Here is a 13,542-nt window from a genome sequence, read left to right as displayed (position 1 = left end):
CTCAAGCAAACCATTTCTATCAGTCCTTCATGGTAAGTATTGGCATCCATGGTTACTGTAACCTTTGAGGACTTCAAATATGAGTCAAGTTTTGTTTGCTCAATTTTGGGTTTCTTTTCAGACGAAGCTCCACAAAAAATCTTTTCTCCAGGAGTTTTCAAAGAGCCAGATTAACGTCGTTTAGCCATGTCAGCTTTCTGTTTTGCCTCACCTTCCTGGTCCCTTTTTGTAACCAGAGCCACATAGTTTTCAGGATGGTTACGTTTTACCTGCCGCCAAAGGTTGAAACTTTTCATGGTACTTGCTTCACTTGTCTTGAAGCTACATGGTTTGAGCTCGCCATTCACTTCCTTTTCCACCTTGCACGTTGCCAATTTCTTCTTTGCTTTTCCCAAAAGCCCAAGTGTGGGCTTTTCAAATTCAAAAGTAAAGACATCGTTGAGATCCTTTTCCGTAAATTGGCTATCAATCATGGGGGACAGATTTGATTTTTTTTTTGTTGAAGTCAAGGTGAAATCTTCTTGTGCTGCTACCGCATCCAAATGTTTCTTGTTATGATCTTTGAAAAGCAATGAACAAAAGCATTACATTTTTTAATAATGTACCTGCTTGTGATATCTTAATCACTTAAGGTACTTCGAATTTATTGTGGATTTTCTGGACAAAAATGATCGCATTTTCTTTTTACACAAAATTATTATTAAAGTATATTTTAACATTTTAACATGTTTCTTGCAGTTTTAATGAAGTAAGAAGCATTTTTAATATACATAATTAATATAAATTTTTATTTATAAATTGCAAGTTAGTTTTTCTTATGAAATTTTGCAGTAAAAATATTTGAAATATTTTCCAAGTGTTTAATTCATATCTCAAAAGCGCTTTAATATAGATATATCAATGAAATTTGGTATGTGCCATAACATTAGTACGTGCTATCGCTGTTCTGCAACATTAATTGTTGGGAAGTAATGAGGCTACATGTTACAAGGTTGAAAATAGACTTTAATGGGAAAGCATGGATTCAAATTGCATGCACAGTCCTTTTAGTAAAGAGAGCAAATTTTCGGAAATATGTTTTTGCTTCATGAGCCTGAATAGATTATACAAGATAGAGCAAATAACAGGTTTTATCTTGTATAATGTTTCCAGCCTGATGAAGGAAAAACATATTTCTGAAAATTTGCTCTCTTTACTAAAAGCCTTTTAGTGTGCTTGCAATTTGAATCCACTTTCCCATTAAAGTTTATTTCCAACATTCTATCATACAACATAATTCAAATAAAAATATTTAAACTACAGGCATTGTGAACTGGGGAGACTGGGCCAATTTTATTTAATATTTTTAAATCTTCGACTACTTAACAGGGTACGACCCTGGAATATGATTTAATACTAAAACATGCATTAAAATGGTACTCTTAATTTATTTTGTATAATTAACCATTTCCGAGAAAACTGTTTAAAAAATTTAATCTGCTTAGATGTTTAGAATGATACAAACAATTTTACTTATTACTTATTTTTCAATTTTGGAACCATACATTTTAAATGTAATAATAAATAATAACCAAAAATTATTAACTTATTATGGAACATAATGTTACCGCTCGTAGCCGGGGCAGTCAACGACAAGCCTTTCTTGAAATATGAAATAAAAATGACCAACCGCCAGTTCGGGACGCCTATGGTTTAAATAATTTTGGAAAATGTAATATGGTAGCACATACTAACGCTAAGACACAGACATAATTTCATTACTTTAAATTAAAGCATTTTTGAGATATTAATCAGAAATTAACTTTTCATCACCTCCTTGAAGGGACTGTAGCTCCCTTAGGAAGAATTTTAGGACATGTATTCACAGAACCATTTTTTCTTAAAATGACCTGAGGATTCACCCCCAAAGTTGTGCTGGACATTTTACAATCACTCTGGATATATAACAAAAATCACTCCTAATTTATGCAAAAGTGTTCACTGTATATTTATGTGCCTGCTACACGGGAGTTTTTCAGTAAATTTAAAATTACAAACAACGCTACCAAAAGACCGTTGAACAAATGACATATAATAAGTCTGCCAGAGTGATACGGGAGCGTGTACAAATGAACAAATGTACCAGTAACGGGAGGCCGTGTGAGAAATGAGCTTAGGTGATTAATATCTCTTGCAATATCTTAATATATCAATAAACAAAAACATTATTTTTTTTTGCAATATACCTGTTTGTTATATCTTAAATGTTGCGTCTTGCGTCACTCTTTTCCATAATCGCAGCACTCAGCGCATCTTGTTGATCAACCCTTACAAAAGAAGTATCAACACATACTAATCTAACTATCTAACTAATTTACTGCTCCTAACCTTGACACAAGGGTGGGAGCAGTCTGCAATGTTGCCAGATGTCTGATAATTATCTGATTCTTTAATAAAACATATCTCCAAAAAACTTTGTAATTTTGTATCTGTACATTAAATCTTGATTTCGGCCAAAGTGAGAATAACTGTGACATATTACGTAAAGTGGTAAGGCAGATGTTCATATCAATTGTTATACAATCTGAAACTTTTTGGCATCTTTAGGACTTTCTTGCTAAATATCATTACTTTTGGATTGAAAATGAAAAAAAAAACTGGAGCAGTGGAGCAGTCAAGATTTTCTGTACTCCGGCTCCGCTCCAGCTCCGGGCAAAAACTTACTGCTCCGTGCTCCAGCTCCGGGCTCCGCTCCAAAGCCCTGCTTGGAAGAATTCCTGTATGCCTTCCCTCCAATTCCTTTACTTCCCAGGGTCATGTTCAAAATCAAATAAGACCATGCTCACTTCATCCTTGGAGCACTGGTCTGGCCTTGTCAGCTCTGGTACTTGGCCCTACTAACCTTGTCAATCAAGCCTCCGCTGTCTCTTTTGTTGGATCCAGACATAATTTCACTGAACCCCAGACAGCTGCTCCATCCCAATCTTTGAGCTCTCCATCTGACAGCATGGATACTTCATGGCTGACAATCTTTGCAAGGTCCTGCTTGAAGGACATTCAGAAAGTACTTCTGAATAGCAGAAAATCCTCAACTAGGGACACTTACCTGACTGAGTGAAGCACTTATCCATTTGGAGAAGATGTATCTCCAGAGCATGGACTCCTGGATGTTGTACTGGACTATCTTCTAGATCTAAAACAGACTTTGGCTATTAGCTGTACAAGAGTACATCTGGCAATTATTTTGGCCTTCCACGTCTTTATAGATAGTAGATCCTTTTTCATCAACCCCATCCTCACCTGATTCCTAAGGGTCTTGGTAAGATTGTACCTCCACATACAAGATCCCATTCCTCCTTGGGATCTGAAATTAGTCCTAGCAAAGTCAATGGGACCACGGCTTGAGCTCTGGCAGCTTGCTCTATCCTTCACCTCTCTATGACGGTAACATATCTAGTGGCAATTACTTCAGCCAGAAGGGTGGGTGAGCTGAGAATCCTAGTGCCAGAGGTTCCCTATATAAGGATAAAGTTTATCTCCACTGTCACGCAAAATTTCTCACAAAAGCAGTCTCTACTTTTCATTTGCCGACATTACTCCCAAATCCTCATGTGCACAGGGATGAGAAAAAACTTGATTCGTTATATGTAAGAAGGGCTTTAACTTTCTATTAGGAGCATGTCAAGTCCTTTAGATCCTCCTTGCTTTTGTTCGTTGTGGTTGAAGACAGAGCTATGGGCCTACAAGTTTTCACTGAGAGAATCTCATACTGGATCTCTTTGTGCATTTGTTTTGTTACCAATTTGCAAATATAACCCCACCAGCTAAAGTATTGGCACATTCTACTAGAGCACAGGCAACTTTGGCAGCTTGGCACAAATGTTGATAGTATACATTTGTAAAGCAGCGACTTGGTCATTGTTCCACACTTTCACTTCTGATTATGCCATTCCCATCTGTCCAGAGAAGATGCCAGGTTCAGACAGGTTGTCTTACAATCACTGTTCAGGTAGTCTCTGGGCCTGCCTCCATGCGTGTTTGTTTATGAGTCATAGAATGGACATGTGGAATCACTTGAAGAAGAAAAAAAACTGTTACCTACCTATTTGTGGATGCTGTTCTTCGGGATGTGTTGCATATATCTGTTCCACAACCCACGCATCTTCCCCTCTCTTTCGGGAGAAGGAACTGAGTGGGTTTGGGGTTGCCCCACACTCTTATACCACCATGCATGGTAGATGGCAACAGTAGGCATTTGAGCCAATCTGATGGGTACCCCTTAACCATCATTCAAGGGGGTGGGGTGGTGATTTGGGGATGAGGACCAGGGGAAGGGGGAGGCTGCCAGCAGTCTCCTGGGTATATGTAAATGATTATGGAGTTACCTGCACTGTACAGTTTTATCTGCTGGCTACTCCAAGACATTTAGGAATAAAGTTGAGGCCTAATTAAACCACATCCAGTTTCTTCTGCCCTCTTTCTGGCATAGCTGGACAATGTTAAAATAAAATTTATCAATTAATCTCTAAAACTGACCTATGTGATCACTTCAGTTAGTGCAAGGGGAGGGGGAAGAAATTGAAGAGAAAACCATCTTATTCAAAGTAAATGTCAGGTCTGGCACACCACAAATGCCCCACTAAAGAAATAATTGGGTCCACTCTATAGGCATGGACACACCAATGGCCCATGTACCTGAAAGGAGGTGCCCACATGAAGCCACCATAACATTTTACCAGAGTTACCCCTTTGAATCTGAAATCAGTCTTACGTGTAGGACAAAATATTGTTTCTCAATACTCATGTAGTTGGATGATAGAATTAAGAATGATTCCCATTGTTAACTGACTAAGCATGCTCGTGGAAAGTGGCATAAATAACAAATAATTGAACTCTAAAGACTAACTTTCATCAAGCACATAGAAAAATATAAACTGTTACAGCTTTATTTTCATTTGTAAATAGGACTGTTGGATCATATTAAAGAAGTTCTGTATTAAAATCACAAATGAGTTTGATTCCCCATAGTTTAAATTCCAGGGTATTACTAATTAAGAAGTCTCTTGGTTTTGGATACTGTTTCTCTCCCTCTCTGTGTGAAACTTGCAAGCTGCTAATTGTGTTAGCATTAGCATACATTAGCATACATTCTAAGACAGAGTCTGTTCTCAAAGCAATTATTTGTAACAACAACTACTCACACAGAGAGAGACTCAAAGCAATACTCTGTAATAACAGAAACAGCACCCAGAGACTCCCCACCCTTTTGTTGTATTAATCTCGCTTTGTTAACTATTGTGATTAAAATAGAGATAGAGGATGTATGTGGATGGATGCTTGGTGTGGATAATAACTGAATGATCAGGGAGGTGCCAGCCTAAGAATCCAGTGTCCATCGGCTGAAGAAGGCGTCAAGTGGAAATAACCAGAGGACCCCCGGAGGGCAGACTGGAATCCACCCAATAGCCTCAAGGATGGGAGAACCAAAGAACAAGATAACATCTGGCAGCACGGAGCTGTCAGGAATGTGCCATCTGCTGAATGATTCAGCAACAGCATGATGAAGCAATTCCCATAGACTGGCATAGGAATAAATTCCTATAAAAATGGACTCTAGAAAGTGAGAACTTTGGGGTCTGATTCAGCAAACCAACTTCCAGCAGCATCAGATGAGCATCTGACAAGGCCCTGCTCCCTCCTCATGTCCAGGCCACCTGGCCAATGGCTTGGCATGAGCAACTGTAAGGCTGGTAACTATGATAACAACCTTGCAGAACCTGTGTGAGTGTGTGTGTGTGTGTGTGTGTGTGTGTGTGTGTGTGTGTGTGAATGAATGTGTGAATAAATATGAAAATGAATGGTATGTTATAGCTATTATAATAATATAATAATATTGGCACCCTGACAGCAGGATTGTCTGGCTATGTAGACTCCCTCCTCAGGCCCTACACTACCAGCACTCCCAGCTATCTTTGAGACACCACTGACTTCCTGAGGAAACTACAATCCATCGGTGATCTTCCTGAAAACACCATCCTGGCCACTATGGATGTAGAAGCCCTCTACACCAACATTCCACACAAAAATGTACTACAAGCCGTCAGGAACAGTATGCCTGATAATGTCACGGCTAACCTGGTGGCTGAACTTTGTGACTTTGTCCTCACCCATAACTGTTTCACATTTGGGGACAATGTATACCTTCAAATCAGCGGCAGTGCTATGGGTACCCGGATGACCGCACAGTATGCCAAGCTTTTTATGGTTGACTTAGAACAGTGCTTCCTCAGCTCTCGTCCCCTAACGCCCCTACTCTACTTGCGCTATATTGATGACCTCTTCATCATCTGGACCCATGGAAAAGAAGCCCTTGAGGAATTCCACCATGATTTCAACAATTTCCATCCCACCATCAACCTCAGCCTGGATCAGTCCACACAAGAGATCCACTTCCTGGACACTACGGTGCTAATAAGCAATGGTCACATAAACACCGCCCTATACCGGAAACCTACTGACTGCTATTCCTACCTACATGCCTCCAGCTTTCATCCAGACCACACCACACGATCCATTGTCTACAGCCAAGCTCTACGATACAACCACATTTGCTCCAACTCCTCAGACAGAGGCAAACACCTACAAGATCTCTATCAAGCATTCTTACAACTACAATACCCACCTGCTGAAGTGAAGAAATGGATTGACAGAGCCAGAAGAGTACCCAGAAGTCACGTACTACAGGATAGGCCTAACAAAGAAAATAACAGAACGCCACTAGCCATCACCTTCAGCCCCCAACTAAAACCTCTCCAATATATCATCAAGGATCTACAACCTATCCTGAAGGACGACCCATACTCTTACAGATCTTGGGAGACAGGCCAGTCCTTGCTTACAGACAGCCCCCCAACCTGAAGCAAATACTCACCAGCAACCACACAACAGAACCACTAACCCAGGAACCTATCCTTGCAACAAAGCCCGTTGCCAACTGTGTCCATATATCTATTCAGGGGAACCCATCATAGGGCCTAATCACATCAGCCACACTATCAGAGGCTCATTCACCTACACATATGCCATCCTGTGCCAGCAATGCACCTCTGCCATGTACGTTGGTCAAACTGGACAGTGTCTATGTAAAAGAATAAATGGACACAAATCAGACGTCAAGAATTATAACATTCAAAAACCAGTCGGAGAACACTTAATCTCTTAAGTCACTCGATTACAGACCAAAAAGTTGCAATTCTTCAACAAAAAAACTTCAAAAACAGACTCCAACGAGAGACTGCTGAATTGGAATTAATTTGCAAACTGGATACAATTAACTTAGGCTTGAATAAAGACTGGGAGTGGATGGGTCATTACACAAAGTAAAACTATTTCCCCATGATTTCAAAAAGTTAAAGCTTCATAACTGTTAAAGCACAAATTGTCAACATCATGTGTCAAAATATGTAGAGTAAATATCCTTAAATCACACTCTGCTTTCTCAAGCAGCATTTTGCTTACTTTGCCTATCTGTACATTTTGATTGTTATTGATGGAAAGACTTTTAAGTTGGTTTGTGGCTGTGAAATTGCCAGTTACGGACAAAAACCTAGTCCTTCCAACCCTACTCATATATCATCACCAGCCATACTTAAAATGAAAAATTTGAATCAGATATTGTCATGTGTCCCTAACCTGTTTGCCAGAAGCTGGAAATGGGTGACTGGGGATGGATCGCCTGATTACCTGTTCTGTTAATTTCCTCTGAAGCACCTGGCATTGGTCACTGTCAGAATAAGGATGCTGGGCTAGATGGGCTTTTGGTCTGATGCAGTATGGCTGTTCTTATGTAATTTTGTTGCTTAACAAGACAGAATAAAATATTGTAGCTTTTTTCCAGCTGTATTGATTCTTCAGGGAGGTGAGGCAAGTTTGTTGTGTGGAGCTTAGAGCCCACTCAGGCATTGTGGAGTCTGTAGTCTGAAATTAACTTAAAAACTTTTTTGAATTTAAATTCTGTTTAGTGTTGGCAAAATGCCAGTTCTGGGCTGCTTCTGTGTTCTTATTGTAGTCTCCGTGGCTTCTTATATCACACCCATCACTGGTATCTGAATACCTTTTAGGTAGGCCGTTCTCCTCCCCATCCTTTCTTTCCTACATAACAGTCAGAAGAGAAGACATCCATCCCTACACTGGTGGCCCTGCCTATCACATATATCCATGTCTCTCTAATAATAATAATATAATATAATTAATGACTTCTTGTTACAGTATTCATCCGTTTCCTCTGGAAATGTCTCTAAAGTGAAATGGAATGTTTGTGTCATTAAGATTAGCTATAGCTGAATAGCTACATGCTCTCTCACTATACAGCATATGTGTTGCTTAATGATAATTTTGCTTACATAGCCATAATCACAGAGGGCTTTACAGAATACACACAGGCATTGCATTTCAGATGAAGTGCAACCATCTCTAGGTGAAACATAACTGTTCAGTAGTATACAATAACTCTACACAACGGGTTAGGATCGGACATAAAGAATTCCTTTTCCATCTGAAACTGTAGGGAATTTTGTGTTTGCAGTGAATAAGCACTGAAGTTAGAATTTGGCCATGACACCATGGTTAATGCCCATACCTATACAATGTCATCATATCTTTAATGAGCTCACATAGTCAGGAGGTCTTGATTTTATGTTTAAGAAAGATGGTGGCTTCCATAGCAAATGAATGACAGGCTGAGTTGTTTGCTCACAGTTACCACATAGTAAAATCTTAAGTAAAGCAAAATGCTCTGGGATCTGAGATACCATAGTGTGGTGATTTTGGGTTATAGTTTTCTTTTTTTCCAATGGTGATCCTGGCATCAACTTCCTGGAGTCCTTTGCTTGTGTCTTAGTGACTGGAAGCTTCTTGGGTCAATGCACTGGGTTTTGGCTGTGGGGAACATGACTCTATGCTTTGTTGTCATCTCTTCACTGTTCACTCATACTCTAAACACTCATATGGTACTGACTAAACTCTGAAGGGATGAGAAAAATGGTCCAGTGGTTAGAGCACTAGCCTGTGACTCTGGAGATCCAGGTGCAATTGCTCTGCCAGAGGCTTCCTTTGTGACTTTGGGCCAAGTCACTTAGACTCTCAGTGCCTCATCTATAAAAAGGGGTAATAAGTACTTTCCATCTCATAAGGGTGCTGTGAAGATGAAAATGTAAAAGATTTTGAGATACTGAGATACTCTTAAGTGTGGGGTCATGTAAATACCTTAAATAGAAGTGTAATGTCTATTGAATTATCAGTCGTCTGCTAACTCATCAACACCAGATCTGGCAGCACCTAACACAGACATTCCTTGGAGGACTCCCATCTTGTTACCGGCCTGGCCTGACCTGCTTATGATATAAGATGTAATGAATTCACAGCGCAAGGTGGTGTGACTGCAAAATTATGTGAATATTGTTTCTTGTGGTTTAAGCTGTTTGCTGCTGACTTGGAATGTTGAAGTGCTATGCTTTGAAAGGCCAAAATTTCATATGCTGAGTAAGTGATACAGCACAGAGTATGTTTGTATGTTTTATCTGGTACATTGAAATCAGGCAAGAAGTTAATGATGAAATATAATTCTTCTGTAATTTAATTTTGAAACCTATTCCTATGTCTTCTGATAGTAATTTGATCTTTTATTCTTTTTCTTATCACATTTCTAGTTGCCCTTCATCTATTCACAAGTGAAATGAGTGCCAGGTGTTCCTCTGTATCCCTGATTCCCTCGTGTTTCTTTTCTGGGTTTTCTTTTTCTGAAGACTCATGTTACCTTGGTTACATGTTTTAGTTGTAGGAGTACATTAACAGTTTTGAGAAAAAGTGCAATCAGGTCATTTTGCATGAAGAGGTTTTGTTGAATGTCTTACTTGGAATAATATTTTGTAATTGATATTTATTAATATACTTCTGTGAAAATGTAACCCATACAGTCAGTCTCAAAACTGTATAAAATAAATTGGTTCTTGTACTCTGCTCATTACGGTTGTAGCTAAATTCCCTTCATAACAACAAAGTAGTATTTGAGTTCTTAGGTGTCTTATGGCCAGGGGAAAAAAGTGACAACCTTAGATTCTGAAAATGAAGTGAGTATTGTGACTCAATTAGAGCAGAACACAATGATTTTCTCTGAAAAGGCAGTTCACAATCCCTGCAGCCTCACTTTTTCCAATTCTTGGTTCTCATTTCCTACCTCCTTTTCTTGTGATCTTTATTCAGGACTCCTTAACCTGGCCCCTAATAAGTATAGTTAAATACATACAGGCTAATTTAAATTCCAGTTTCGATACATACCGGGCATTACCATGCATCTTGAAAAATACACTTTGCATGTGTATGCATGTGTTTTTATAGGCTTTATCCCACCCATTGCATGCTATTAGACTGCTTTGTTTTCTTGGGCCCTTATTAGGAAATGGCGCGTATTTTGCTCTGTCTGACATTTTGATATTCTCTCTCTAATTCTGCAACACCTGCAGCAACAAGTCATGCACTGTAACATTTTTCAAGAGATTTAGTGATGCATTCCACAGGCAAGGTCTTGGCTCCAATGTTAATGTTTACCATAGACTTCAGTGGGACCAAGATTTCACTCTACAAATCTGATAACGTAATTTAGCTACAAGACCTACAGCACTGTACAAGCTATTTCTTCTTGAGTTTTCTGTCTGGGCCATGTAGTAAATACTTGGGTCCTCTTTTAGTTGATAGCAAAAAAACCTCCCCACAAACCCTTATGTGACAAGGGTGGTGGTGGTGGTGGTGTGTTTTGTACAATCAAATGCACTCAGTTCAGGTTAGCATTTTAGAGTATCTGCTTTTCACCATGTTGTGTAAATTATAATTTTAGTGAAACATTCAGTCAATCTAATGCTATATTTCAAATCCTGTTGTATTAGATACAGGCATCATCCTGATCAAAATTGCATTTCTCAAAATATCAGCATGTTATAAGATCTAAAGCTCATTTGAGCTGTTGCTAAGCACATACTATCTGTAATGTTTCACTATAGGTATTGTGCTATTATTACCTTTGTAAGCACTTTAGGACACCTTGCTTATAAAAACTGCTACTTAAAACAGCATTTTTTTCCAATTGAATGTCAGAAATTGTAATTTAAATTGAGGTATAAACCAAAATGGAACAATTATATATTTATAAAATGTTGCAAGTAGTACACAGTTGCTTTGTTTAAAGTGCCCCAATTCAAAAGTCTTCCAGCAGTTTTAAATTCCTTCTCCAAAAGATCACTTTACAGAATTTGGAAAACAGGATTCCTCTGAATAATAAGATTGGAGAATGAAAAGATCATTTGGGGTTTTAAATAACAGCAACTGATTTCAAAGAAAGTGGTAATAAAAAGAAATATGGGGAAGTGTTCAGAATCAGAGACTGGTTCAGTCGTCTAGCTTCCATGCATGCCTGAGCACTCTGGCATTAACCAACCCAGGTTATTCATAACAAATTCTCCACCTGTCACTTTTCAAGATCCTGTGGAAATGAAATACATATCTCCAAAAATTCAACTCAGTAAACCTGATATATAAGTCAGAGTTGAGGATTATGAATGGATCAGTATTTTGGAGTAGATGGTAGGACAATCATATAAATTAAAAATATGCTGATTTACTTTGTAAAGAAAACTCGTTCGGAATTCAAAAGGGTATAATGATATATGCTAAATACAAACAGAGCAGTGGATGTTAAAAGATGGTAGGTATAGACACTTAATAATACACATATGATAAGTATTTTTGAAAATACTTGTAGGAGAAAGGAATAAATGTATACAATTAACTTTCTTAATATTTGATATAGAATTGTTTATTCGTATTTTAAAGGGTGATTTATGGCACTTCATTATGATGCTATTCATATTGCTCTCATGTTTTTTATTTAATTATTTCAATTTCAAAATAAAAAAATGCCCATCTGAGGCCCTGAGTGCCCTTGACGTTACAAAATTTAAAAAAAATTCAAAAAAGAAGCAGCATTGCTTTTCTTCCCCAGTCATGTCATCACTTGAATTTATTACGTTGGAACTCCCAGCCCACTCTTTCCATTGGACAGGTTAAGGGTTAATACTTTAAAATAGCAACAACAACAACAAAAGTTAGAATATACAAAATTAAGATTTGTTTACCAATGTTAATGCAGCAATGTTATACATGTGGACTATTTTCTATTCTTGTTAAATAGGAATCTTAATATATTTTGGTTTATTCTGGTAAATATATGAAATAAAATATACAGGATGTACAAAATGTTGATGTCGGAAAGCTTAAGTTTTTGAGTTTCCTGACTCTTAGTTTTAACTAATCAACTTTAATAATTCATTAAAATGGCTTCCCCCCTCCAATTGATCAATTATGGGACAGGAAGAAATTCTCAGTGCTTAAAGTTAGCATTTAAGTAGTCCCAAGTGGATTTTGACATTCACTTTATTGAAGTGAATTGGGAAGGATGGGGGATTGTGTTTCATTAAGGTGAATGGGATAGGTAGGAGCAAGGTCAAATCTTTGCTGCTGTTTTGTTGAAGACAAGTTTTATGCAAAGCATTACTAAGATATTAAAAAACAAAAAAACACCACTGTAAACAAAATATCCATAAATATATATTTACATGAGCCAAAACAACTTTGAAGGGAAATATTTAAATGTACAAACACACACTTTCTCCCCCCGTTTCTCTTTTAGTTAAATGTGTGCTGTAGCTAATATCTAAAAATATTTGCACAATGTGCATTTTAAAGTTCTTGACTACAAATAATGTCTTATTCATTGTGAAATAGGTAAATATATCTTCTTACATTTGGGTTTTTAATTTAAACTAAGTTTGTTTTTAGTATTTTCTAAGAAAAAGTTAATTAAAAGTTCACTCTACATAAACTAAGTGAATATAGTGAGGTCAATGTTAAATCCACAAAAATTCAATGTTAAGGTTGAAAACTCTGGGTCATATCCTAAGCTGATGTAAACTTGTGTAGCTTACAGCTATGGAGTTACACTAGTTTATACCAGCTGAGGATCTGATCCTCAATCTTTAAATCACCCTTTTATGCTTCACTTCAGATAAGGTTCTCTGTTGGGATCCTGGAACAGTGATAATTTAATTTATTGTGTGTGTTTCTTACAATTGGTGAGCAAAGAAAGATGAGTTCAATATGGAATCTCATTCTTTCCTTTTGCTATCCTAATTTAAACTGATTCTTCAAAGCTCTGAAATTCAGAGCTACCATTGATTTCATAAGGAGATAAAGTACTTTTGTGGGATTCAGTAGGAGCCAAGGAGGACTGCAGGATCAGGTGTTTTGTATGTGTGACAGTATTGAAATCTATTAGTAGACAGGTATGGAAAAACTAACATTCTCATTGGATTGGGAGAAATTTCTTAGTGGTCCAGAGTAGAAAAATGAAACTTTAATTACCCCCTCCAGCAAATTTATGATATCCCACTCAAAATGCAACATTTGGCATGTATGGATTAAGGTTTAAATTGGACCCATTTTGCTATTTTAATG

The 13,542-nt window shown here is 37.7% G+C and overlaps 1 protein-coding gene across 2 annotated transcripts in view; it reads left to right on the top strand.

Annotated features, from left to right (window-relative positions):
• The window catches only part of ME1 (malic enzyme 1), a 343,107-nt gene that overhangs the window by 64,745 nt on the left and 264,820 nt on the right, over positions 1-13,542 (top strand). The window lies entirely within an intron of this gene.

The sequence above is a fragment of the Lepidochelys kempii genome, chromosome 3, assembly GCF_965140285.1.
Source record: "Lepidochelys kempii isolate rLepKem1 chromosome 3, rLepKem1.hap1, whole genome shotgun sequence".
NCBI lineage: Eukaryota > Metazoa > Chordata > Testudines > Cheloniidae > Lepidochelys > Lepidochelys kempii.
The sequence above is the reverse complement of the archived record's forward strand: the minus strand, read 5'-3'. Positions and strand labels throughout refer to the sequence as shown.